General features: G+C 44.2%; 1 long non-coding RNA gene across 1 annotated transcript in view; it reads left to right on the top strand.

Annotated features, from left to right (window-relative positions):
- The window catches only part of LOC148148908 (uncharacterized), a 28,189-nt gene extending 3,349 nt beyond the window's left edge, over positions 1 to 24,840 (top strand). The window contains exons 2-3 of the long non-coding RNA XR_015758271.1: positions 946 to 1,069; positions 24,825 to 24,840. This is a non-coding gene — a long non-coding RNA (uncharacterized LOC148148908). The remainder of the gene's footprint in view (positions 1 to 945; positions 1,070 to 24,824) is intronic.
- Positions 24,841 to 25,825: the final 985 nt, after the last annotated feature.

Genomic DNA, 25,825 nt, shown 5'->3' with positions numbered 1-25,825 from the left:
TTCACAATGACCTTTGGGGAAGGCGATGTTTCATCCTTACCCTGTCTGGCTTCCACGTGATTCCAGACCCAAAGCAATGTGGCCAATCCTGAACCGCCCTCTGGGCCATGAGGGGTGGGCAATAATGCTAGCCTAGCCAGAGATGCCCAAATCCATTGAGAAGATGAACCAAAAATTCCTCCTCCTCACCCTCACCCTATCTCTGTCCTGAAATGTTCCACGACTTGGTAATTGGCCTTTGCCCAATCCATTCTGCCCCTTATAATCGACCCCGTGCAAAAGTGACAGACTGCTCAGCTACAGACTAAATGGTATATGAATCATTTTGCAGCTCCAGATTTTATCTATTTAGAGTAATAATGCAGAAAATAATCTTGACTACCTACATGTCTTTGAAGTGTGGGCAATAGAATCAATATTTATACGTTTTTCGGAAATGATGGATCCCTCTCCATCCTGAATTCTAAGAGGCTCATTGTCACTGTGGGTGGTGCAGAGTTACTGTAGGTGGTGCTCTGATGGTAAAGATTATTAGGTCAGGTATACAAGTTACCTTCTCTTTGTTTCCTGTGCTGCTAGATTTGAGCAGTACCCTCTAAATGCTTTCCAGCAGTGTTTGCAGAGGATGATCAATATTGTTCTTTATTGGAGTATTTTCTCTCCTCGCTATGAACACCGTTTCGATGTGGATCAGAAGCCAAGTGGGTGTTGATTCCCAGACTCCACCATCCATGTCCTGGAACTGAGGGACAGGGGAGGCAATTGGTGTTCTTACTGCATTAACACTCCAGAGATTCGGTTAACGATCTGTAGACCAGGATTTGATTCCGACCACTGCAAATGGTGGCATTTGAATTCAACAGGCACTAGGAATTAAAAGTTGAATGATGACCATAAAACCATTGTTGTGAAAAGCGACTTAATACTATTCATGCACATTTACAGGTAGCTCCCGGATAACGCATGTCCCGGCAGTGCAATTTGGCTGTAACGTCGCTGAAAAATTAGGGAACGGTATTTTGGAGAACGCTTAGCGCAATAGCGCAATTCGAGAGAGTACCTGTGAAAGGTACTGTACAGAGAGCATCTTTCTTACATACTTCAAATGTACTGTGTTAAATTTACTTTGTTTCATTAATAAATGTAATTTCATTCAGGCGGTGCTATATTTTGCGTTAGACTTTTGGGTGATTTTTGAGTGATTGTGAGTGATATTATTTTTTGCTGATCTGTCCCTAACCCCACTTCTCCCATTGGCCCCATTATTTCTATTAAACGATTTTCTATTAAGCGAGGTTTCACTGGAATATAACTATGGCATTGCAGGAGAACTATTTGTACTCAAATACCCTGCATTGTACTCAATGTCTACTCTATTGAGCAGCATGGATACAAGGGCAGCATGGTGACTCAGTGCTTATCACTGCTGCCTCTCAGCACCAGGTCCCAAGTTCGATTCTGGCCTTGGGTGACCGTGTCTCTGTGGGTTTTCTCCAGGTGCTCCAGTTTCCTCCCATAGTTCAAAGATGTGCGTGTTTAGCGGATTGGCCATGCTAAATTGCCCATAGTGTTCAGGGATGTGCTGGCTAGGTGAATTGGCATGGGAAATGCAGGGATAGGGTGGATGGGATGCCATTTGGAGGGGCGGTGTGGACTTGATGGGCTGAGTGGCCTGCTTGCACACTGTAGGTATTTGATAATTCTAAGATTTTTAATCCTAATCTTCCATCACCATTTCTACCTTTGGTTTGCATGTATTAGTTCAGCCTTGGTTGCTTTGTGTCATTCCAACCTAATGGGTGGTATCTGCCATATTGGCGAAGTGAGATGTATTGTCACCTTCTACAGACAAGCTCCAGGTGGGCAATGTGTCTGGGTGCTGCGGTTTGGGGTCCTGCCCAGGTCATGGGTCCACTACTAAGGTAAGAACCTGGTTGTTCATGTCTGGCTGAGGAGAGAAAGGCTCTCAAGCTTCATGTAGCTTGACAATGTGTTGTGATGACAATGTGTTTCCACTCAGGGCAATAAATACTGGCTTAGCCCACATCCCACGAGCCAATAAGAAGAAACGGTCTTTGAGTTGACCAGTTCCCTCCTGGGGGAAGCCTGAACATTGCTCTGTACCGTACGTCAACATCCAGGTTCTTGACTTAGTAGTGGGCCCATGAGCTGGGCATGACTCCAATTCCCATCGCTCAAATATCTTGCTCAACTGCAGCTTGTCTGTAGAAGATGACAAAACATCTTCCTTAGCCAATGTGGCAGATACAATCCTTTCTGTTTTCTGTTGGAATGGCACAAGACAACTCAGGCTGAACTAATGTAGATAAACTAAGATAGCAGTGCTGATTGAAGATGGGGATTAAGAGACTTATATCCATCACATACCTGATACTGAATAAATTAGACATTGAGCGTAGTGCAGGGTATTTGACTAAATATGCATTAGTGATTAATTTCATTGGAGGAATTCTAGCTGCACATCTTAATGCAACAATTAGTCTGGTCAGGTTAATTCAGTATGTTTTATTAGCATTGGTGGAGAAAAACAGGATGAAATGTTTTGTTCATATCATATTAATCTCGTAAGTTCTTTAGTAAATGAGGGTAAACAATGGAGAAAGATAGTTCATCTTAAAAAAAAAGACATTCTACACTGTTCCTTATTAAGTACTGGTCAAACTGTAACTATACCACTGCATACAATTGTAGAAGGCACCTGATTAAATTCATAGAATTGTATATTAGAAATAGAGACCGGTTAGCTCATTGCGCCTGTCCTGTCTCTGCAAAAGATTCAATTGATCCCATTCCTCAGCTCTTTCTGCATGACTCTGCAAATGTTACTTCATCAAGAAATTATCCAGTTCCCTTCTGAAAGTTATTATTGAATCTGTTTCCATCACCCTTTCAAGCCGATATGGACTAAAGTTAAAAAAGAACCCACAGGGACCGGGGTTTCTGTAGGTGATGGGAGGAGCAGATTGGGGAGAATGCGCCACCTTTCAGGACTGGGCTGGTCCGTGGTAGGTATGAGCTGAAAATGTGTTGCTGGAAAAGCGCAGCAGGTCAGGCAGCATCCAAGGAGCAGGAGAATCGACGTTTCGGGCATGAGCCCTCCTTCAGGAATGATACAAGGGCACACTCTACAGGACATAAGGCGCTTATGGGAGTAGTTGTATTTTGTAAGTCAGGACCCTGACATTGGACTGGAATGGTTGAGGATACAGCCCATGAGGGGAAAAGAAAAATGCAAAAATAATTTAGGAAACTGTCGATTGAAAAAAAAGTGGAAGTCTTCTTTATTGGTAGAGGTGCTCCTGGTTCAGTTTAAATATTTTACCATGACACATTTCGGGAAGCAAATGGTGAGAGTAACTAAAATAATTTTTTCATGTAAAATCATATGTAAATTTTTAGGACTATCAATAAAAAGCTGTGGTGCAGACTAAGGTTATTTGTCTCAACAAATCTGTACAAAGTCTCCTCTTCATTTGAGCCCCACAGACAAAGGAAGCACATGGTGAGGACAGCGCAGGAGAGAGAGAGAGAGAGAGAGAGAGAGAGAGAGAGAGAGAGAGAAAAAAAAACCCTGCACAGTTACTGCCTTTGCTGTTTTTGAATTCATGTGTCGCTGGACATCAGAGTGCGCCTGGGAAAATTAACAAACAGCGAATTTCACAACTAATCTTGGAGAATACTGTTGGGCGAAGTTCACAGCACAGAATCAGAGAAGTTAATCTTTGTTTTAAGTCTGTCCAATAGTAAGGCTGCAGTAGTGAGTACTGTGGGTTATTTCTTGATTATATGTTTTTTGGAGATAAGTCTCTTGATTAAACTTAAAATATAAGCCATAACTATTAATTTAACCTGGTGCAGTGTTTTGTAGAGGAATAGGACAGTGTTATTTTCTGGGTCTGTAGATTGTGAAGCAGCAGAAATGGCCTTTAGTAGAGTGATATGCGCTTCTTGTCAGATGTGGGAGTTTAAAGAGAGTTTAAGGGTTACTGTGGATTATATCTGCAATAAATGCTGTTGGTTGTGAATCTTATCAGATGGAATGGATCGGTTGGAGAGACAGTTAGAAGCGATGAGGAATTTGCAACAGCAACAGGATCTGATGGATGGCAGTTATAGGAAGGGGGGAAAGTCTCAGATACAGTCACATAGATGGGTTAACTCCAGTGAAGGTATGAGAGGTAGGCAGCTAGTGCAGGAGCCTTTTGTGGCTATACCCATTTCAAACAGGTATGCTGTTTTGGAAAATGTAGGGGGTGATGGATTCTCAGGAGAACGTAGCACGAACAGCCAGGTTTCTGGTATTCAGACTCTAATGCAACGAGGGGTACGCCGGGTTCCAAGAGATCAATTGTGTTAGGGGACTCTCTAGTCCGAGGTACAGACAGACGTTTCTGTGGCCAGCAGCGAAAAATCAGAATGGTGTGTTGTTTCCCTGGTGCCAGGATCAAGGATGTCTCAGAGAGGGTGTAGAATGTTCTCACGGGGGAGAGGGGTCAGCAAGAGGTCATTGTCCACATTGGAGCCAACGATATAGGAAGGGAAAAGGTTGAGATTCTGAAGGGAGATTACGGAGAATTAGGCAAAAATTGAAAAAAGGAAGTCCTCAAGGATAGTAATATCTGGATTACTCCCATTGCTACGAGCTAGTGAGGGCAGGAATAGGAGGATAGAGCAGATGAATGCATGGCTGAGGAGCTGGTGTATGGGAGAACAATTCACACTTTTGAATCATTGGAATCTCTTTTGGGGTAGAAGTGACCTGTACAAGAAGGACGGATTGTACCTAAATTGGAAGGGGACTAATATACTGGCAGGGAAATTTGCGAGAACTGCTTGGGAGGATTTAAACTAGTAAGGTGGGGGGATGGGGCGGGGGGGGGGGGGAGTGGGGGGGGCGGGGTTTGGGACCCAGGGAGATAGTGAGGAAAGAGATCAATCTGAGACTGGTACAGTTGAAAACAGAAATGAGTCAAACAGTCAGGGCAGGCAGGGACAAGGTAGGACGAATAAATTAAACTGCATTTATTTCAATGCAAGGGGCCTAACAGGGAAGGCAGATGAACTCAGGGCATGGTTAGGAACATGGGACTGGGATATCATAGCAATTACAGAAACATGGCTCAGGGATGGGCAGGACTCAGCTTAATGTTCCAGGATACAAATGCTACAGGAAGGACAGAAAGGGAGGCAAGAGAGGAGGGGAGTGGTGTTTTTGATAAGGGATAGCATTACAGCTGTGCTGAGGGAGGATATTCCAAAGGTAGTGGGACAACACTACCATTATAGGGCAAGCCAAACAAAGAACAGCCAGGGAATTCCTAGAAGCATGGCACTCATCCACAAACTCCATCAACAAACACATCGACCTGGACCCAATATACCGGCCACTACAGCGGACAGCTGAAACTGACAACTGGAAGCGGCAGGGACAGGCCACTATAAATGCCGGAGGAAACACCACAGAAGCGCTTCACAGGAGGCTCCCAAGCACTGAGGATGTCACCTAGATAGGGGACAAAACGTTTGCAACAAAAACTTCCAGCTTGTCGAACAGAACCACAGCAGTTGAAGTTCTAAATTGGAGAAAGGCCAATTTTGACGGTATCAGGCAAGAACTTTCGAAAGCTGATTGGAGGCAGATGTTCGCAGGTAAAGGGACGGCTGGAAAATGGGAAGCCTTCAGAATAAGATAACAAGAATCCAGAGAAAGTATATTCCTGTCAGGGTGAAAGGGAAGGCTGGTAGGTATAGGAAATGCTGGATGACTAAAGAAAGTGAGAGTTTGGTTAAGAAAAAGAAGGAAGCATATGTCAGGTATAGACAGGATAGATCAAATGCATCCTTATTCTGGATCAGTGGTGCTGGAAGAGCACAGCAGTTCAGGCATCATCCAACGAGCAGCGAAATCGACGTTTCGGGCAAAAGCCCTTCATCAGGAATAAAGGCAGTGAGCCTGAAGTGTGGAGAGATAAGCTAGGGGAGGGTGGGGGTGGGGAGAGAGTAGCATAGAGTACAATGGGTGAGTGGGGGAGGAGATGAAGGTGATAGGTCAGGGAGGAGAGGGTGGAGTGGATAGGTGGAAAAGGAGGTAGGCAGGTCGGACAAGTCCGGACAAGTCATGGGGACAGTGCTGAGCTGGAAGTTTGAAATGAGGATGAGGTGGGGGAAGGGGAAATGAGGAAGCTGTTGAAGTCCACATTGATGCCTTGGGGTTGAAGTGTTCCGAGGTGGAAGATGAGGCATTCTTCCTACAGGCGTCTGGTGGTGAGGGAGCGGTGGTGAAGGAGGCCCAGGATCTCCATGTCCTCGGCAGAGTGGGAGGGGGAGTTGAAATGTTGGGCCACAGGACGGTGTGGTTGATTGGTGCGGGTGTCTCGGAGATGTTCCCTAAAGCGCTCTGCTAGGAGGCGCCCAGTCTCCCCAATGTAGAGGAGACCGCATCGGGAGCAACGGATACAATAAATGACATTAGTGGATGTGCAGGTAAAACTTTGATGGATGTGGAAGGCTCCTTTAGGGCCTTGGATAGAGGTGAGGGAGGAGGTGTGGGCACAGGTTTTACAGTTCCTGCGGTGGCAGGGGAAAGTGCCAGGATGGGAGGATGGGTCGTAGGGGGGGCGTGGACCTGACCAGGTAGTCACGGAGGGAACGGTCTTTGCGGAAGGCGGAAGGGGGTGGGGAGGGAAATATATCCGTGGTGGTGGGGTCTTTTTGGAGGTGGCAGAAATGTCGGCGGATGATTTGGTTTATGCGGAGGTTTGTAGGGTGGAAGGTGAGCACCAGGGGTGTTCTGTCCTTGTTACGGTTGGAGGGGTGGGGTCTGAGGGCAGAGGTGCATCCTTAGAAGAGTAAAAAGGAAGTGGGAGTATACTTAAGAGGTAAATCAGGAGGGCAAAAAGGGGACATGAGATAGCTTTGGCAAACAGAATTAAGGAGAATCCTTAAGATACAAATATCTTAAGGATAAAAGGGTAACTAGGGAGAGAATAGGGCCCCTCAAAGATCAACAAGGCGGCCTTTGTGTGGAGCCGCAGAAAATGGGGGAGATACTAAATAAATATTTTGCATCAGTATTTACTGTGGAAAAGGATATGGAAGATATAGACTGTAGGGAAATAGATGGTGACATCTTGCAAAATGTCCAGATGACAGAGGAGGAAGTGCTGGATGTCTTGAAACGGTTAAAGGTGGATAAATCCCCGGGACCTGATCAGGTGTACCCGAGAACTCTGTGGGAAGCTAGAGAAGTGATTGCTGGGCCTCCTGCTGAGATATTTGCATCATCGATAGTCACAGGTGAGGTGCCGGAAGACTGGAGGTTGGCAAATGTGGTGCCACCGTTTAAGAAGGGCGGTAAAGACAAGTCAGGGATCTATAGACCAGTGAGCCTGACCTCGGTGGTGGGCAAGTTGTTGGAGGGAATCCTGAGGGATAGGATGTACATGTATTTGGAAAGGCAAGGACTGATTCGGGATGGTCAACATGGCTTTGTGCGTGGGAAATCATGTCTCACAAACTTGATTGAGTTTTTTGAAGAAGTAACAAAGAGGATTGATGAGGGCAGAGCAGTAGATGTGATCTATATGGACTTCAGTAAGGGGTTCAACATGGTTCCCCATGGGAGACTGATTAGCAAGGTTAGATCTCATGGAATACAGGGAGAACTAGCCATTTGGATACAGAACCGGCTCAAAGGTAGAAGACAGAGGGTGGTGGTGGAGGGTTATTTTTCAGACTGGAGGCCTGTGACCAGTGGAGTGCCACAAGGATCGGTGCTGGGTCCTCTACTTTTTGTCATTCACATAAATGATTTGGATGCGAGCATAAGAGGTACAGTTAATAAGTTTGCAGGTGTAGTGGACAGCGAAGAGGGTTACCTCAGATTACAACAGGATCTGGACGAGATGGGCCAATGGGCTAAGAGGTGGCAGGTGGAGTTTAATTCAGATAAATGTGAGGTGCTGCATTTTGGGAAAGCAAATCTTAGCAGGACTTATACACTTCATGGTAAGGTCCTAGGGAGTGTTGCTGAACAAAGAGACTTGGAGTGTAGGTTCATAGCTCCATAAAACTGGAGTCGCAGGTAGATAGGATAGTGAAGGCAGCGTTTGGTATGCTTTCCTTTATTGGTCAGAGTATTGAGTACAGGAGTTGGGAGGTCATGTTGCAGCTGTACAGGACATTGGTTAGGCCATTGTTGGAATATTGCATGCAATTCTGGTCTCCTTCCTATCGGAAAGATGTTTTGAAACTTGAAAGGGTTCAGAAAAGATTTACAACGATGTTGCCAGGGTTGGAGGGTTTGAGCTATAGGGAGAAGCTGAACAGGCTGGGGCTGTTTTCCCTGGAGTTCGGAGGGTGAGGGATGACCTTATAGAGGTTTACAAAATTATGAGGGGCATGGATAGGGTAAATAGGCAAAGTCTTTTCCCTGGGGTGGGGGAGTCCAGAACTAGAGGGAATAGGTTTAGAGTGAGAGGGGAAAGATATAAAAGAGATCTAAGGGGCAACTTTTTCACACAGAGTGTGGCACGTGTATGAAATGAGCTGCCAGAGGAAGTGGTGGAGGCTGGTACAATTGCAACATTTAAGAGGCATTTGGATGGGTATATGAATAGGAAGGGTTTGGAGGGATATGGGCCAGGTGCTGGCAGGTGGGACTAGATTGGGTTGGGATATCTTGTCGGCATGGACAGGTTGGACTGAAGGGTCTGTTTCCATGCTGTGCATCTCTATGACTCTATGACTCTGTCCCAATCCAACTCTATTGTACCCTCATCATATCCTTTAATATCACATAATAAATGAATTTATAAACTCTACTTCAACACTTGTTTGAAGAAGTACACTTTCTAACCATTGTCTTGTGTCAAGAATTCCTGAGTGCTCATGTTAAGTGTGTTTTGGGGAATTACATTTTCGTGCCTCTGTTCTCTGCCTCACTAACCAGCAATACCTCACCATTGACCTTAACATGACCGTTTGTGATTCCCAAAATCATTCATTCGACAACCTGGCTGTAGTGAACAAGAAACACAAAGCTTTGTGAACAAATATTCTTGTCAGCAGACTCAAATCTAACCATGTAGCGGAGATTCAGCGAGTCAGAGTATTCAGAGTGATGGCGGAATGTGTAATATTCCCAGACTCTGTTAGTAGCATGCTGGGAGATCCATCAAGATTAAAGGTAAAATTGGAGGCTCAATGGAAGATTTTCACTTGATCAGCTGTGATGAGAGGAGCTTTGAGGTATCAGTACAATTTGCAGAGCGACTCCAGACCTTCAACATGGTCCGAAACTCCAGCCTGAGAGCTACCGACTGTTTGAGGGGCTCTCCTCTGTTCCTTTATCCTAACACCAGTCTAGCAAAAGGCAAAGCAACAATGACCAGCTGCTTTGAGAGGAAGAGAAGATGGCATGAACTGTGAAATCATTATATAGCCAATTTAATTCACTCTGCTCTCAATGTTGTCGGTTTGGGTCTTAACAACTTTTTTCTATTCCAAGATCTTCATTATTGAAGGGACCCGAGTTCAAATCCAGCCTCGGGCAGTTGTCTATGTGGAGTTTGCACATTCTCCCCGTGTCTGTGTGGGTTTCCTCCGGGTGCTCCGGTTTCCTCCCACAATCCAAAGATGTGCAGGTCAGGTGAATTGGCCATGCTAAATTGTCCCATAGTGTTCTAGGATGTGTAGGTTAGTCAGGGGAAATGTAGAGTAACAGGGTATATGGGAATGGGTCTGGATGGGTTACTCTTTGGAGGGTCAGTGTGGACTTGTTGGGCCAAATGGCCTGTTTCCCCACTGCAGGGACTCTATGATTCCTGTCATTTGAATGTCTTGCTTCATCTATGCTCGCCATGCTGTGGTTCTGCTGTTCAGACTTTCAATTAGGGCAATGCTCATGAAATTCTTTAGAATTAATTCATGTGACTAGTTTTGTACAGTTTATGCTGCGGACTTAAGAGGAGATGACAGTAGTTTCTGTGTATGGAATGTCAAATGTAGATCTGAAGGGGTCTGAAAGGGTTAATACTGAGGAGTCCCAGGAACACCACGCACCATACTGTATGGATCTGCGGCAGAACAGATTAGAATCTCGAAGGAGTGAGATTTAACACTGGGTCCTCCTTAAAGTCTCTGTCACAACATCTACCATGGACATTTCAAAGGCATCTGGATAAGTAAATGAATAGGAAGGGTTCAGAGTGATATGGGCCAAATGCTGGTAAATGGGATTAAGTTAATTGAGGTGGAAGTGGATACTGCAGATGCTGGAGATCAGAGTCGAGATTAGAGTGGTGCTGGAAAAGCACAGCAGATCTGGCAGCATCGGAGGACCAGGAAAAATCAACATTTTGGGCAAAAATCCTTCATCAGGTTCATTTAGGAATCTGGTTGGCATGGATGAATTGGATCGAAGGGTCTGTTTCCATACTATACTTTTCTATGACTCTACATCACCGTAATCTGTAAATAATTGCTATCTGACAATTAACTAATTCTGATTCAATACAAAAGCCTCTTCTAGTTAGACCAGTACATGGTTTTGCTCTAAAACATCAGACCAACAGACCCCTGTCCATCTTTGCACTTAAAAAGGATGGTAGGAGCAAACTGACCATATGATAACCTGGACACATGGTTTAACTGCACAAACAACATGTAATAGGTTTCTCAGTGTTTAAAATGCCTGCTCCATTCTTTAGCTCTGGCTTCCAGCTCTTTCTGTAATTTATTCATTTTTTTTTCCCTTTGAGTTCACAATCAAGATCCACCAGGAACATCAACTGCAAATAAACTAATTTAATCAAACGTAGAATAATTGCACACAACATTGAAGCGATGGACTGAGGTCTTGTTATGAGAACAATAAATGCTAGAGATCACAGTAGGTTAGGCAGCATCCATGGAGATAGAGCAAACTAACCTTGAACTTTTCAAAGTTTTGTTTCATAAAGTCTTTGATAACAGCATTTGAATATCTTCCCTATGATGTAGGATAGGAATTATGAACTGAATAACTGTTTAAGAAGGGCGGTAAGGACACGCCAGGGAACTATAGACCGGTGAACCTGACATTGGTGGTGGGCAGGTTGTTGGAGGGAATCCTGAGGGACAGGATGTACATGTATTTGGAAAGGCAAGGACTGATTAAGGATAGTTAACATGGCTTTGTGCGTGGGAAATCATGTCTCACAAACTTGATTGAGTTTTTTGAAGAAGTAACAAAGAGGATTGATGAGGGCAGAGCAGTAGATGTGGTCTATATGAACTTCAGTAAGGTGTTCGACAAGGTTCCCCATGGGAGACTGGTTAGCAAGGTTAGATCTCATGGAATACAGGGAGAACTAGCCATTTGGATACAGAACTGGCTCAAAGATAGAAAACAGAGGGTGGTGGTGTTTTTCAGAATGGAGGCCTGTGACCAGTGGAGTGCCACAAGGATCGGTGCTGGGTCCTCTACTTTTCATCATTTATAAAAATGATTTGGATGTGAGCATAAAAGGTATAGTTAGTAAGTTTGCAGATGACACCAAAAATGGAGGTGTAGTGGACAGCGACAAAGGTTACCTCAGATTACAACAGGATCTTGATCAGATGGGCCAATGGGCTGAGAAGCGGCAGATGGAGTTTAATTCAGATAAATGCGAGGTGCTGCATTTTGGGAAAGCAAATCTTAGCACGATTTATACACTTAATGGTAAAGTCCTAGGGAGTGTTGCTGAACAAAGAGACCTTGGAGTGCAGGTTCATAGCTCCTTGAAAGTGGAGTCACAGGTAGATAGGATAATGAAGAAGGTGTGCTTTCCTTTATTGGTCAGGGTATTGAGTACAGGAGTTGGGAGGTCATGTTGCGTTTGTACAGGACATTGGTTAGGCCACTGTTGGAATATTGCGTGCAATTCTGGTCTCCTCCTTATTGGAAAGATGTTGTGAAACTTGAAAGGGTTCAGAAAAGATTTACAAGGATGTTGCCAGGGTTGGAGGATTTGAGCTACAGGGAGAGGCTGAAAAGGCTGGGGCTGTTTTCCCTGGAATGTCGGAGGCTGAGGGGTGACCTTATAGAGGTTTACAAAATTATGAGGGGCATGGATAAAATAAAGAGACAAAGTCTTTTCCCTGGGGTTGGAGAGTCCAGAACTAGAGGGCATAGGTTTAGGGTGAGAGGGGAAAGATATAAAAAAGACCTAAGGGGCAACATTTCCACGCAGAGTGTGGTACGTGTATGGAATGAGCTGCCAGAGGATGTGGTGGAGGCTGGCACAACTGCAACATTTAAGAGGTATTTGGATGGGTATATGAACAGGAAGGGTTTGGAGGGATATGGGACGGGTGCTGGTAGCTGGGACTAGATTGGGTTGGGATATCTAGTCGGCATGGATGGGTTGGACTGAAGGGTCTGTTTCCATGCTGTACATCTCTATGACTCTATGACTCAGTAACCCATGTTACTGAGGAACTGTTCCACTTTCACTCCTGCCAGCAGCATCATAGGAACAGGATGAGGCCATTCAACCAATCAGACCATTTAGCCAATCGAATTGAATGTGTTTGTAAAGTAATGTATCTTGTTAACTCTGTAATCCTCAACACTTAAATATACATCTCAATTACCTTCAATGGCCAGTACCTCAGCAGAGCGTAATAAATTGCCCCCACTTCTGTGATTCCCAGGAATGAATCAATACGGAGCTCTCACCTGCCAGGTACCCATGGCTGCAATGTCTTCCTCTTGACAAACATTCCTTTCAATGCCCCATGGCATTAGATGACAAATAGGTAAACAATGCAGAGCTGTATATTGAAGGGGACTTAAAACATTCCTCAGCATGGGCTGGCTCATGGGCATTAAACTGGGAAATCTGAATAATGAGACTCGTAATCTCTTTCCAAAATACTGGGAGGATTTGGCAATTCCGTCTGAGATCAGAACCTTCCCTGAAACTCTCACTCTTGCAACAGCCTATTAGTGTCACCCAGTGGCACTGTATCAACACTGCACTGAAATGTGTCTCACAGAACCAGTCAGAGGGAGAATATTCACAGCATAGTCACTAAGGGGCTGCGCTCCCTTTATACAGAGACAGCTGGTGGTGGTTTAACCTGAGGGACATAGATAAGTGAATAGCCAAAGTTTCTTTTCCTCAGGGTAGGGGAGTCAAAAACCAGGGGGCACAGGTTTAAGGTGAGAGGGGAAAGATTTAGAAGGAACCTGAGGGGCAACCTTTTCACGCAGTGTGGTGCGTGTATGAACGAGCTGCCAGAGGGAGTGGTAGAGGTGGATACAATTGCAACATTTAAAAGACATTCGGACGGGTATATGGATAGGAAAGGGTTAGAAGGATATGGGCTGAACACAGGCCAATGTGGGACTAGTTAGGAAACCTTGTTGGCATTGATGAGTTGGGCCGAAGGGTCTGTTTCCATGCTGTATGAGAATCTTTTGTGGGAACCTCAGCTGATACAGGAATTGAACCCACGCTGTTGCCATCGCTCCACATCGCAAACCAGCTGTCCATACTGGTACCAGGTCTTTGAAAGGGCTTCTCAGTTTGTGCTATTCCCTAGCTTTAGCTCTGAGGGTTTGCAAATTATACTTCTCTTCAAATTGAAGGGTCGAATTGTAATACTGGAAAGCATATTAAACTTATGGAGAGGTTTGGCAAGATCGCTTCAGAATACCAGGCACGGTTCTTGTGAAAAGAATAGAGACACTGGAGGACGCAGAAGGAAAGATTTTCAAGGATAATACCGGAACTGGGAGTTCGCATTTATTCAGAGTGGGCCTAGCGGGGTATTCCAGGTATCAGTGCAAGGATTCCAGCTATTTCTTCATCATATAGTTGAGCAAATTAAATGTATTTTAACAAGTTTGCAGATGACACAAAGCTGGGTGGGTGAGAGGGTGAGCTGTGGGGAGAACGCAGGGATACTTCAGTGTGATTTGGACAAGCCATGCAATTGGTTGAAAATGAGGACTGCAGATGCTGGAGATCAGAGTCGAGAGTGTGTTGCTGGAAAAGCACAGCAGGTCAGGCAGCATCCTAGGAGCAGGAGAATTGATGTTTCGGGCAAAAGCCCTTCATCAGGAAGCTGAGCAACTGGGCAATTGCATGGAAGGTGTGGAGTAAGGTGGATAAATGTGAGGTTATCTACTTTGGTAGCAAAGACAGGAAGGGAGATCCTTCTCTGAGTGGCCTTGGATTGCAAAAAGAGGAGACACAATGCCCTGGGTGTCCCTGTATACTAACTGCTGAAGATGAGCATTGTAGGAGCAGCAGGAGGTGAATGTGGTTGGCTTTCCTAACTGGAGGATTCCAGTCCAGGAGCAGGGATGTCTTGCTACAATTGCACAGAGTCACGGGGTATTGTGTAGCTTTGACCTCCTTTTCTGAGGAAGGATATTCTGGCTGTAGGGGCAGTGCAACAAATCTTTACCAGACTGATTCCTGGGATGGCAGGACAGATGTCTGAAGGGAGACTGGATCGCTCAGGACCACATTCACAGGGAGTTCAGAAAAATGAGTCAGGATCTCATAGAAACTTATTAAACTCTAGCAGGACAAGACAAGGAAGGATAGTCCTGATGACTGGGGAGTCCTGAACCAGAGGCCACAGTTTAAAGCCATTTCAGACTGATATAGAAAGAATATCTTCACCCAGAGAGTGGTGAGCCTGTGGAAGGTTTTACCATTGAGGCCAAAATACTTTCAAAAACAAGTAAAATGGAGTGCTCTGAGAGTGAAAGGGATTGAAGGGTATGGGGGGAAACCAGGAATGGGCTATTGAGCTTGATGACCACCATGGTCCTACTGAATGGTAGCCAGGGTCAAGGGCCGAATGGCCAGCCCTGCTCCTACTTTCTGTGTAAGATGATAATAGAATTACTTCTTTAGGAAAGAGAAGACTCTGGTGTGGCTGACATGCTGATGGGTGGCACGGTGGCTCAGTGGTTAGCACTGCTGCCTCACAGGCCAGTGATCTGGGTTCAATTCCCGCCTCGGGCAAATGTCGATGTGGAGTTTGCACATTCTCCCCGTGTCTGCGTGGGTTTCCTCTGGGTGCTTCGGCTTCCTCCCGAAATCCAAAGATGTGCAGGTTAGATGAATTGGCCATGCTAATTTGCCCATAGTGTTAGGTGCATTCGTTAGGGGTAAATACAGGGTCGGGGAATGGGTCTGGGTGGGTTGCTGTTCAGAGGCTCGTTGTGGACGTGTTGGGCTGAAGGACCTGTTTCCATACTGTAGGGAATCTAATCTAAAGACCAAACAGGGTAGATTTAGAGAAGACAAGAAGTGGTACAATGGGTAGTGTCCCTGCACTGAGTTCAAATCAACTCCAAGAATCAAGAGATATATATATCCAAACATGACCAACAAGATTCAGTACCAATCGCCAAATCCTCCAACCCATGCCAATGGCAGGCAGTAACAGTGCGAGGGATTGCTGCTCAATCCCGAGATGGAAATATCATTGCAGCCTCTATCATCAATATCCTACATCACACCAACTTCAGAGGTTTAGGAAGGCAGCTTCCTACCCACCACCACCATCATATCAAGGACAATTAGGGAGGAATAATATACCCCGGCCTAGCCAGCAACTGTGGATCCAGATGGCAACGTGAATATATAAAGGTCCTGTTGCCACAGTAATTCAGACTTCCTGAGTGAAATATAAGACCCAGCCAGTAGATGTAGAGAAAATGGTCCCTCTAATGGGGAAGACCAAAACTAAAGTCCATAAACATACAATGATTCCAAGAGGGAATTCAAGAGGAACTTTTTCCACCCAGAGAGTGAGAATGCAGAACTCATTGGTACAATGAGCGGCACGTTAAAGGAATGACTGAATGGAAAGAGAAATGGAAGGTTCTGAAGGTAAGACCGAATGAAGTAGAGTGAGGGGATAGATGTGAAGATGTGAGGCTGGTATGGATCTGCCAAACCTGATAACCCATTTCTCATCTTGTCTAGATATTTAATCAATTTTCTTTTCACAGTTACTGCTGTAGCTGCCTAAATTTAAAGCAGTTCATTGCATATAAATAGAATGGCACAGTGGCTCAGTGGTTAGCAATACTGCCTCACAGTTTAATTCCAGCCTCGGGCAACAGTCTGTGTGGAGTTTGCACATTCTCCCTGTGTCTGCGTGGGTTTTCTCCAGGTGCTCTGGTTTCCTCCCATGGTCTAAAGATGTGCAGGTTAGGGTGGATTGGTCACACTAAGCTGCCCATAGTGTGCAGGGATGGGCAGGGTAGGTGGAATAACCACATGTAGGTTAGGTGGAATAACCATGGGAAAGGCAGGTTACAGGGATGGGATAGGGTGGGTCTGGGTGTGATGCTCCTCGGAGGGTTGGCGTGGACTGGAAGGGCTGAATGGTCTGTTTCTACACTGTATGGAATCTATGAATAATTCTTCCCTGGTTTCAGTCACCCCCAAACTGTGTTTTCCAATTACTGACCTGTCTGCGTTCCCATTATTTACCAACCTTTACATTGTTACAACATGGCGGTGAACACCCCTGCTAATTCAATCAAACATCCAGAAAAGCTCATCTTGCCTCGTAATCTGTACAAGTATGAGTGACAGAGAACTCCCAAATTCCACTATTTAAAGAAAAAAATATCAATTTATCCTTTATCTCTAAAAGTGAACATTAAACAATAACTAATTACAACTCTAAACCTCCTTTCTCTTAAATGTTTGTTACCTGCCTCCAACTCTATAACAATATACTGTTCCCATAAAAACCTCGATTAAAATTACATCAACTTAAGTTCAAAACCACACAGTGGCTGTCTTCCTCAGCGTCAGTCTTCCTCTGGCTGAAGATCCCCCTGGGTCGTCTTCGATATTTTGCTACAAAGATGTTTCAGTTGAAAAAGGTACCTTTGATAGAGAGTTTCTGCCAACTGTTGCTGACAGTTACTCTCGATGTCAGTTGGTCTGTCTAACTTTCAAAATGTCTACTTCTTTATATCCCAAACATTGGATCGTCTCATTGCTAAAAAAAAATTCAAACTTGATTGGGTTTTAGTATCCTGGGGCATAAATTAAACTGATTGTTTAAATTCGAATTGTGGTCAGAACAACACAGGTATCCAGCTTACAGCCAAATATTACATATTTTCGATTTTCCAGTGCAGAACAACCTCAATTATCCAAATGAAGTGGGTGGGAAGCATTTTGTTTGGATAACTGATTGTTCAGATAACTGATCAGAATTGGGTAAATATCTTAAATCAAGTTAAAATGAACAGGAGGTTGAATTAGTTTAATATGCACCAGACAGAGACAATTCTGCCGGTGGAAAGACCACCCTCGGGTGTGCAACGAGCCGCCATCTTTAACCTTTTTCTCTCCTCTCCTTTGCTTCTTCTCCTTCAGTCTCTCCCCTTAGCAACCAGCAGCCGTGTGCTTCCTCCACTGTCGCCAGCTGGAAACTGCAGCCTCGCACAAAAGGATCCCAGGGTTGAGGCACAAAGCAGGTGCAATGCTGTCTACCTCTGGGTTCTCACACAACAGTTCCACCCCCTTCTGGAAATGCAGGAGCTAGACAACCAGATCATCTACTGTTAAATTTATCTCGAATAATTTTATATTTTAAAATGAGAAGCAGAAAGAAAGAAAGAAAATAAATGACAGAGGCAGCGCGAGAGAGAAGTTGCTGAGTTCACTGGTGGGCAGTCTGTCTTGGAGAGAGAGTTTCTGCAGGTAGTGACAGAGTCCAGTTTCGGATCTCAAACTTCGGGACCTTGAGATCTTTCTTGGATAATCTGAAATTTGGATAATTGATGCTCGGATAACCGAGTTTGTTCTGTACATGCTGAGACTGCTAGTCAGTCACTTGACAGGTGCCTGCAAGCTCTCAGTGCCAAACAGCATTCACTGTCTCTTAAAGGTACAGTACACACCTTCAACGTCATAACATTATCCCTGGGACATTGTGACAAGTTCTAGGGGCGATGGGACATATATAGGTCAATTGGGCTGCACCTCAACAAATCAATATCCTGACTGGTGCTTTTTGGTAAGAGTGTAAGTTTACTTGCCAGGACATTAGAATGGAGAAACAAGGTGAAATGTGCAAAGACGTGGGAGAGGCTGACAACACTAGAGTGAGGAATATTAAGCGATTACATGGATAGACTAAGAAGGAATACAATATAGTGTGGGTTAGGTTTTAAGTGCATGCATCTAAGCAGACAGAGTGTGGTAAATAAGGCTAGAGAGCTGCCAATGAAAATAACCAGTTTGGAGCACAGTGTTATTGTGATAATGGTGAACGGGTTGAAAAGAAGAATTAAATATTCTTGGATACAAACTGTTCAGGAAAGACGGGAAGAATTGCAATGCGGATTGGCAAGAAAAGTACGGTGATGGAGGCTGTCTTGGAGGGGTTGAGGACAAAGTCTACCAAGTGAGAGCTGAAAAACAATATTGGTTGTAACCATACTGTATGGCTGGATGGATTCCATATGTCACCAGTGCAATGATGTGAGAAAAAAAAATAGAGTGCGATTATATGGGGAACTCCAATCTTAATATTAATTGGGATATTAATACCATATTGACCAGAAAGGGAGCTCAGTGATTAGCATTGCTACCTCACAGCGCCAGGGACCCAGGTTCGATTCCAGCCTCGTGTGACTGTCTGTGTGGAGCTTGCACATCCTCCCCGTCTCTGTGTGGGTTTCCTCCGGTTTCCTCCCACAATCCAAAGATGTGCAGGTCAGGTGAATTGGCCATGCTAAATTGCCCGTAGTATTAGGTGCATCAGTCAGAGGGACATGGGTCTGGGTGGGTTACTTTTCAGAGGGTTGGTGTGGACTTGTAGGGCCGAAGGGTCTGTTTCCATACTGTACGGAATCTAATCTAACCTAAACAGGAGATGACTTATGGTGAAAAGCTCTGACAAGGGGCAGAGAAGAACCCTCATGGTAACTTCAGCTGGTGCAAGAATTGGACCCACACTATTGGTGATATACCGACCGCATTGCAAACCACTTATTTAGACAACTGAGCTAACCAACTCCTGCAAAATATAGTAAGCAGCAAAACAAAAAATTAATGAGGAAGGAGAAATTCGAGCACGATAGAAAGCTAGCTGGAAATAAAAATAGATAATAAATATTTCTATAGGTATTTAAAAAGGAAAAGAGTAAGTAAGTTGAGCATTGGACGTCTTCAGAGTCAATCTGGGGAATTAATAACAGAAAATAGGAAATTGGGGAATGTTTTAATCAAATGTTTTGTCTTTTTCTTCACTGAAGAGGATAGAAATAACAGGGAAACCATGCTCCAGATTATTCTATAAGAGAAAACAGCCTTTCACATTTATCTTGTCATGACCTTTAAGGACTTTGTATGCTTCAATTAAGACGTCGCTCACTCTTTTAACTCCAATGGATACAAACTTAATCTGTTCAACCTTTCCTGATATGACAACCTTCCCACTCTGGGTATCAGTCTACTATCTTCCCTGAACTGCTTTCAATGCACCTACATCCTTCCTTAAGGAGATCCAAGTACATGTGCTCACAGTACATCACTCCAGACATGCTCCCATAACATCCTGTACAACTGAAGCATATTTTTATATTCAGTTCCTATTGGAATAAATGATAGCATTCTATTTTCTCTCCCAATTACTTGCTGTATCTGCATTCCAGTCTCATGCAATTCATGGATGAGGATTTTTTAAAAATTCATTCACGGGATGTAGGATTCATGCTGTGGTTGTGTTCGCCGAGCTGGAAGTTTTTGTTGCAAACGTTTCGTCCCCTGTCTAGGTGACATCCTCAGTGCTTGGGAGCCTCCTGTGAAGCGCTTCTGTGGTGTTTCCTCCGGCATTTATAGTGGCCTGTCCCTGCCGCTTCCGGTTGTCAGTTTCAGTTCGTGGATCATCAACTAGCCACGAAATGACACGACCAGCTATCCTTAGTAGCCACACACGTAGACGACAAGCAACATGAATTTGACTGGGACAACACTACATTATAGGGCAAGCGAAACAAAGAACAGCCAGGGAATTCCTAGAAGCTTGGCACTCATCCACAAACTCCATCAACAAACACATCGACCTGGACCCAATATACCGGCCACTACAGTGGACGACTGAAACTGACAACCGGAAGCGGCAGGGACAGGTCACTATAAATGCCGGAGGAAACACCACAGAAGCGCTTCACAGGAGGCTCCCAAGCACTGAGGATGTCACCTAGACAGGGGACGAAACGTTTGCAACAAAAACTTCCAGCTCGGCGAACAGAACCACAGCAACGAGCACCCGAGCTACAAATCTTCTCACAAACCTTGAATGTAGGATTCATTGCTTGTACCAGGTAACCACATTGCTGTGGGCCTGGAGTCACATGTAGGCAAGACCAGGCAATGATGGCAGATTCCTTCCTGAAATGATATCAGTGAACCAGATAGGAGTGTTCCTGACCATTAACGGTTTCATGGTCATCATTAGATACCGGTTTTCCAAATTTTTGTTGAATTCAAATTCTACCATCTGCCACTGGAGATTCTAACCCAGGTTCTCAGATCATTATCTGGGTCTATGGATTAATAGTTTAGCAATAATACCACTAGACCATCGCTTTTCCAGTAAGGAGGATACCAAGATCCCTCTGAATCTTAGAGCTTTACTATATCTCACCATTTAAATAACAATTCTTCCTGTCAAAATACACACTTTCATATTTTCCTGCATCACATACCATTTTGCCTGATCAATGCACACTTGTTTAACTTGTCTTTATCCCTTTGTAGACTCCTGATTTCCTCTTCACAACTTATTTTCCTATGTCCACAATAAATATACCTATCGTACTTCATCCAAGTAATTTATATAAATCATACTAAGTTTAAGGCTCAGCACTGATCCCTGTGGAACACTATCTGTTGCACCTTGCCAATCAGAAAATGCCACATTTATGACTCTTATCTATTCATGTTGTTCCATCCACCATGAGAGTCTATTTTCTATAATAATGGTTAATATGCCAGCTTTTATCAAATGTCTTCCAGAGATCTATGAACAGCGCATCCATCAGTTCCTGTTTATCCACACCACTTTATTCCTTCCAAAACTGAAATAAATTGGTTAAATATGACATTTTTACAACAACTGCTAGCGTCATCTCTGTGACAGTTTTTAAGCTAACTGGCCTGTCGTTTCCTGCTTTTTGTCTCCCTCTGTTTTTGAATAAAGGAGTGAAATTTGTTATTTTCCAGTCAAATAAAACTTTCCAAACTTTAATTTGGAATATTAAAACCAATGGATAAGACATGTCTCTAGGTATACCTTTTCAGACCCAAGGATGAAATCCATTGGAACCCAACAACTTGTCAATCTGACAACCACATTCCTTGGGATTAGTTTTCTTGGGTCATCCCTCCCTTTCTTTTCCTCATTCACTGCTGCTTCTAGGATGTGATTTGTATCCTCTACCATGAAGAAAGATGCAAACAACATCTTCCTTTCCTCTATCACCTCCTTGCTTTCCATTATTAATTCCCTCTGCATATATATAAATTCACCAAAGACCCTCAGACAGCACCTTCCAAGCCATGATCATTTCTAGCTAGAAGGACAAGGGAGCAGATACATGGGAACACCACCACATTCAAGTTCCCCTCCAAGCCACTCACCGCCCTGACTTGGAAGTATATCACCTTCACTGTTGTTAGGTCAACATCCTGGAATTTCCTCCCTAACAGCATTATGGATCACAAGGTGAACTGCAGCAGTACAAGAAGGCAGCTCACCACCACCTTCTCAAGGGGCAAAAGGGATGGGCAGTAAATACTGGCCCTTCCTGCTGAGTTTGCACTGCTTCCCTGAACCACCTCCAACAGCAGCAAGTCCCACATTCTCAGTACTTTGTTTCTCTGGAGCTTTGTGTTTGATTTCTTGATGATTATCTGATATTTATAGGCTGTTCTCATGAAAAGACCCTTAGGAGGAAATTACTCTCTGTCCATATCAAACATTTTCATTATCTCAGATCCCTCCATCTCACCTCCCAATAATGGAATCATGCAGCACAGAAATAGACCTTTTGGTCCACGCTGCCAAGACATCCTGATCTGATCCTGTCCCATTTCCCAGCATTTAACCCAAATCCTTCTAAACCCTTCCTATTCATATACCCATTTGGATGCCTTTTAAATGTTATTATTGAACCAGCCTCCACAACTTCCTCTGGCAGTTCATTCCATACATGCAGCACCCTCTGTGTGAACAAGTTACCCATTAGGCTATTTTAAAATCTCTTCCCTCTCACCTGAAATCTATGGCCTTTACTTTTGACTCCCCCACTCTCAGAAAAATATTCTCAATTTTTGTTTCAGTACAGAAGTTACTTGAAGCTGAGTTGCAAGCTTGAGTATAGACATGATGTGATTGCAGATAAATTCAAAGTTAAAAATCACACAACATCAGGTTACAGTCCAACAGGTTTAATTGGAAGCACACTAGCTTTCGGAGCGACGCTCCTTCATCAGGTGGTTGTGGAGGGCTCGATCATAACACAGAATTTATAGCAAAAATTTGCAGTGTAATGTAATTGAAATTATACATTGAAAAATTGATTGTCTGTTAAGCCTTTCATCTGTTAGAATACAGTGATAGTTTCACTTCTTTCATATATAAATCACAAAACCCTTTTTTTTAAAGTTGCATTCTCGGGTTAGCTGTTAACAATGGTGATAGCTAGACAATGTGTTGAAGGTGTTAGCCCCCTGTGTTCTCTGTCTATGACCTGATGTTTAGATTGATTCAAATCTAAAAAGTGAGATAACAGAGTTTTACATAAATTCATGCAGTTTTTGAGCTTAGAGTTCTACATGAATGCATGCAGTTTTGAGCAAAGTGCAATGTAACTCTGCAAGAACAAATTCACCCCACAAAATATATGTGTGCATGTGGGTCTTTGTCTGTCTGTGTGTGTGTGTGTCTGTCTGGGGTGGGCATTGTGAGTGTGAGAAAGTGTGTGTGTGTAGTGAGTGCTGAGTGTCTTAAGTCTGTGAGGGGGTGCATGTGTGAGTGTGTGAGTGTGTGTGTCTATAAGGGTGTGTGTGCGCGTCTGTGTGTACCTGTGTCCGTGTGTGTGTGAGAGTGTGTGTGTGTAGGAATATCTGTGTGTGTGTGTAGTGCAATGGTGATCACCTGCAATGTGACATGAACCCAAGGTCCCGGTTGAGGCCCTCCTGATGGGTACTGAACTTAGCTATCAGCCTCTGCTCGGCCACTTTCCTCTGCTGCCTGTCCCGAAGTCCACCTTGGAGGATGGTCACCCGAAGGTCTGAGGCTGAATGTCCTGGACCACTGAAGTGTTCCCCAACTGGGAGGGAACCCTCCTGTCTGTTGATTGTTGTGCGGTGCCCTTTCATCCGTTGTCGTAGCCTTTGCTCGGTTTCCCCAATGTACCATGCCTCCGGGCATCCTTGCCTGCAACGTATAAGATAGACAACGTTGGCTGAGTCACATGAGTACCTGCCATGTACACACTTTCTCACACTCACAACCCCCAACCCAGGCAGACACACACACACAGATAGACAAAGACCCACATGCACACATATATTTTGTGTGGTGAATTTGTTCTTGCAGAGTTACATTGCACTTTGCTCAAAACTGCATACATTCATGTAGAACTCTGAGCTCAAAAACTGCATGAATTTATGCAAAACTCCGTTATCTCACTTTTTAGATTAGAATCAATCTAAACATCAGGTCATAGACAGAGAACACAGGGGGCTAACACCTTCAACATATTGTCTAGCTATCACCATTGTTAACAGCTAACCCGAGAATGCAACTTTAAAAAAAGGGTTTTGTGATTTACACATGAAAGAAGTGAAACTATCACTGTATTCTAACAGATGAAAGGCTTAACAGACAATCAATTTTTCAATGTATAATTTCAATTACATTACACTGCAAATTTTTGCTATAAATTCTGTGTTATGATCGAGCCCTCCACAATCACCTGATGAAGGAGCGTCGCTCCGAAAGCTAGTGTGCTTCCAATTAAACCTGTTGGACTATAACCTGGTGTTGTGTGATTTTTAACTTTGTACACCCCAGTCCACACCAGCATCTCCAAATCAGATAAATTCAGACACTCTTGTAAATAAACCAGCTGCAAACATGCTGCCTGCTTAGAATTACTCTGAGATAAACAAAATCTACAATAGAAACACAATGTCATTCCAGTGAAATGTGTGTTGATGACCCTTTATGACATTGTGGGTGGGTTAGCTCAGTTGGTTTGCAATGTGAACTGATGTTAACAGTGTGGGTTCAATTTCCCCCATTGACTGAGGTCACCATGATGGACTCTCCTTCTCAATCTCTCCCCTTGCCTGGGGCGTGGTGACCCTCAGGTTAAAGCACCATCAATCATCTCTGTCTAATGAGAGAGCAGTTGTATGATCTGGTAGGACTATGACAACTTTACATTTATGACATTATTGGTTTCAAAATGTTTACTTCTTGTACATCCCTTGTTAACTTTCAATCTCTTGTTGCTAGTCATAAGAGTACCTCTTGCTGATGTCAGGTTCCCCTCTGCTTCTCACTGTGAGAAGACTCGAGTACAGAAATGGGGATATCTTGCTGCAATTATATAGTTTTCAGTTCTGCTCCTGCAGCCTGTGTGGTTACAATACCTCCATGATCCACCAGATGGCATGAGGGTTACACCGCTGAGATTTATGAAGTGATCACTGGAAGCTGCACTAGATCTCCCACTGACCACAGAATCATTTCTCTTTCAGGACCATGAGGATGTCCTTCACAGTGGACTCTGAGGGAAATTGTTTTGGAAATTGGAGATTCCGATGGGCAATTCCCGACCATCTGGAACCCTCTGCGTCCCTGTAAGTTGGAGAAAAGAGGAGGTTCTGGCTCATTTAAAATTCTGGTCAGGGTAAACTCAGAAAGGACATTCCTGAACGAGGATCCAAGACTTGTACAGAACCAGGGCTCCCATCAGCGTTGAATGATACAGCGTTGGCTGTTTGGGACAGAGATGAGGAGAAATGTCTTCAACCAAGGTGTGGGCAATGTCTCTGCCAGAGAAAGCAGTTGAGGACAAAACATTGAATGTTTTCAAGGAGTTAGATATAGTTCTTAAGATTAAAGAGGTCAAAGGGAATGCGGGGAAAGCAGGAACAGGGGACTGAGTTGGATGGTTAGCCATGATCATAGTGAATGGCTCAGCAGGCTAGAAGGGCCGAATGGCCTACTCTGTTTTCTATGTTTCCATTAAGAACTTATAAATATAGGAGCTGACATTGCCATTCGTCCCCTCAAGCCTGTTCTGCTGTTCCGGATCATGGTTGATTCTGAATTTCAATGCCATGTTCCCATGCTATTCTCACGTTTCTTGATTAGATTAGATTAGATTTGCTACAGTGTGGAAACAGGCCCTTCGGCCCAACAAGTCCACACCGCCCTTCCGAAGAAAAACCTACCCAAACCCATTCCCCCATATTTACCCCTGACTAACACTGTGGGCAATTTAGCACGGCCAATTCACCTAACATGCACATCTTTGGATTGTGGGAGGAAACCGGAGCACCCGGAGGAAACCCACGCAGACACGAGGAGAATGTGCAAGCTCCACACAGACAGTCGGAAATCAAACCCAGGACCCTGGTGCTGTGAGGCAGCAGCGCTAACCACTGAGCCACCGTGCCGCCCCATGATGTCATCAGTATCTAGAAATCCTCTGATCTTTACATTTTCTCAATGACTGAGCCTCCACAAACCCTCT

Source organism: Chiloscyllium plagiosum, unplaced genomic scaffold, assembly GCF_037043375.1.
Source record: "Chiloscyllium plagiosum isolate Xiang-an unplaced genomic scaffold, Cpla_swu_hap1 HiC_scaffold_10, whole genome shotgun sequence".
Taxonomy (NCBI): Eukaryota; Metazoa; Chordata; class Chondrichthyes; order Orectolobiformes; family Hemiscylliidae; genus Chiloscyllium; species Chiloscyllium plagiosum.
The sequence above is the reverse complement of the archived record's forward strand: the minus strand, read 5'-3'. Positions and strand labels throughout refer to the sequence as shown.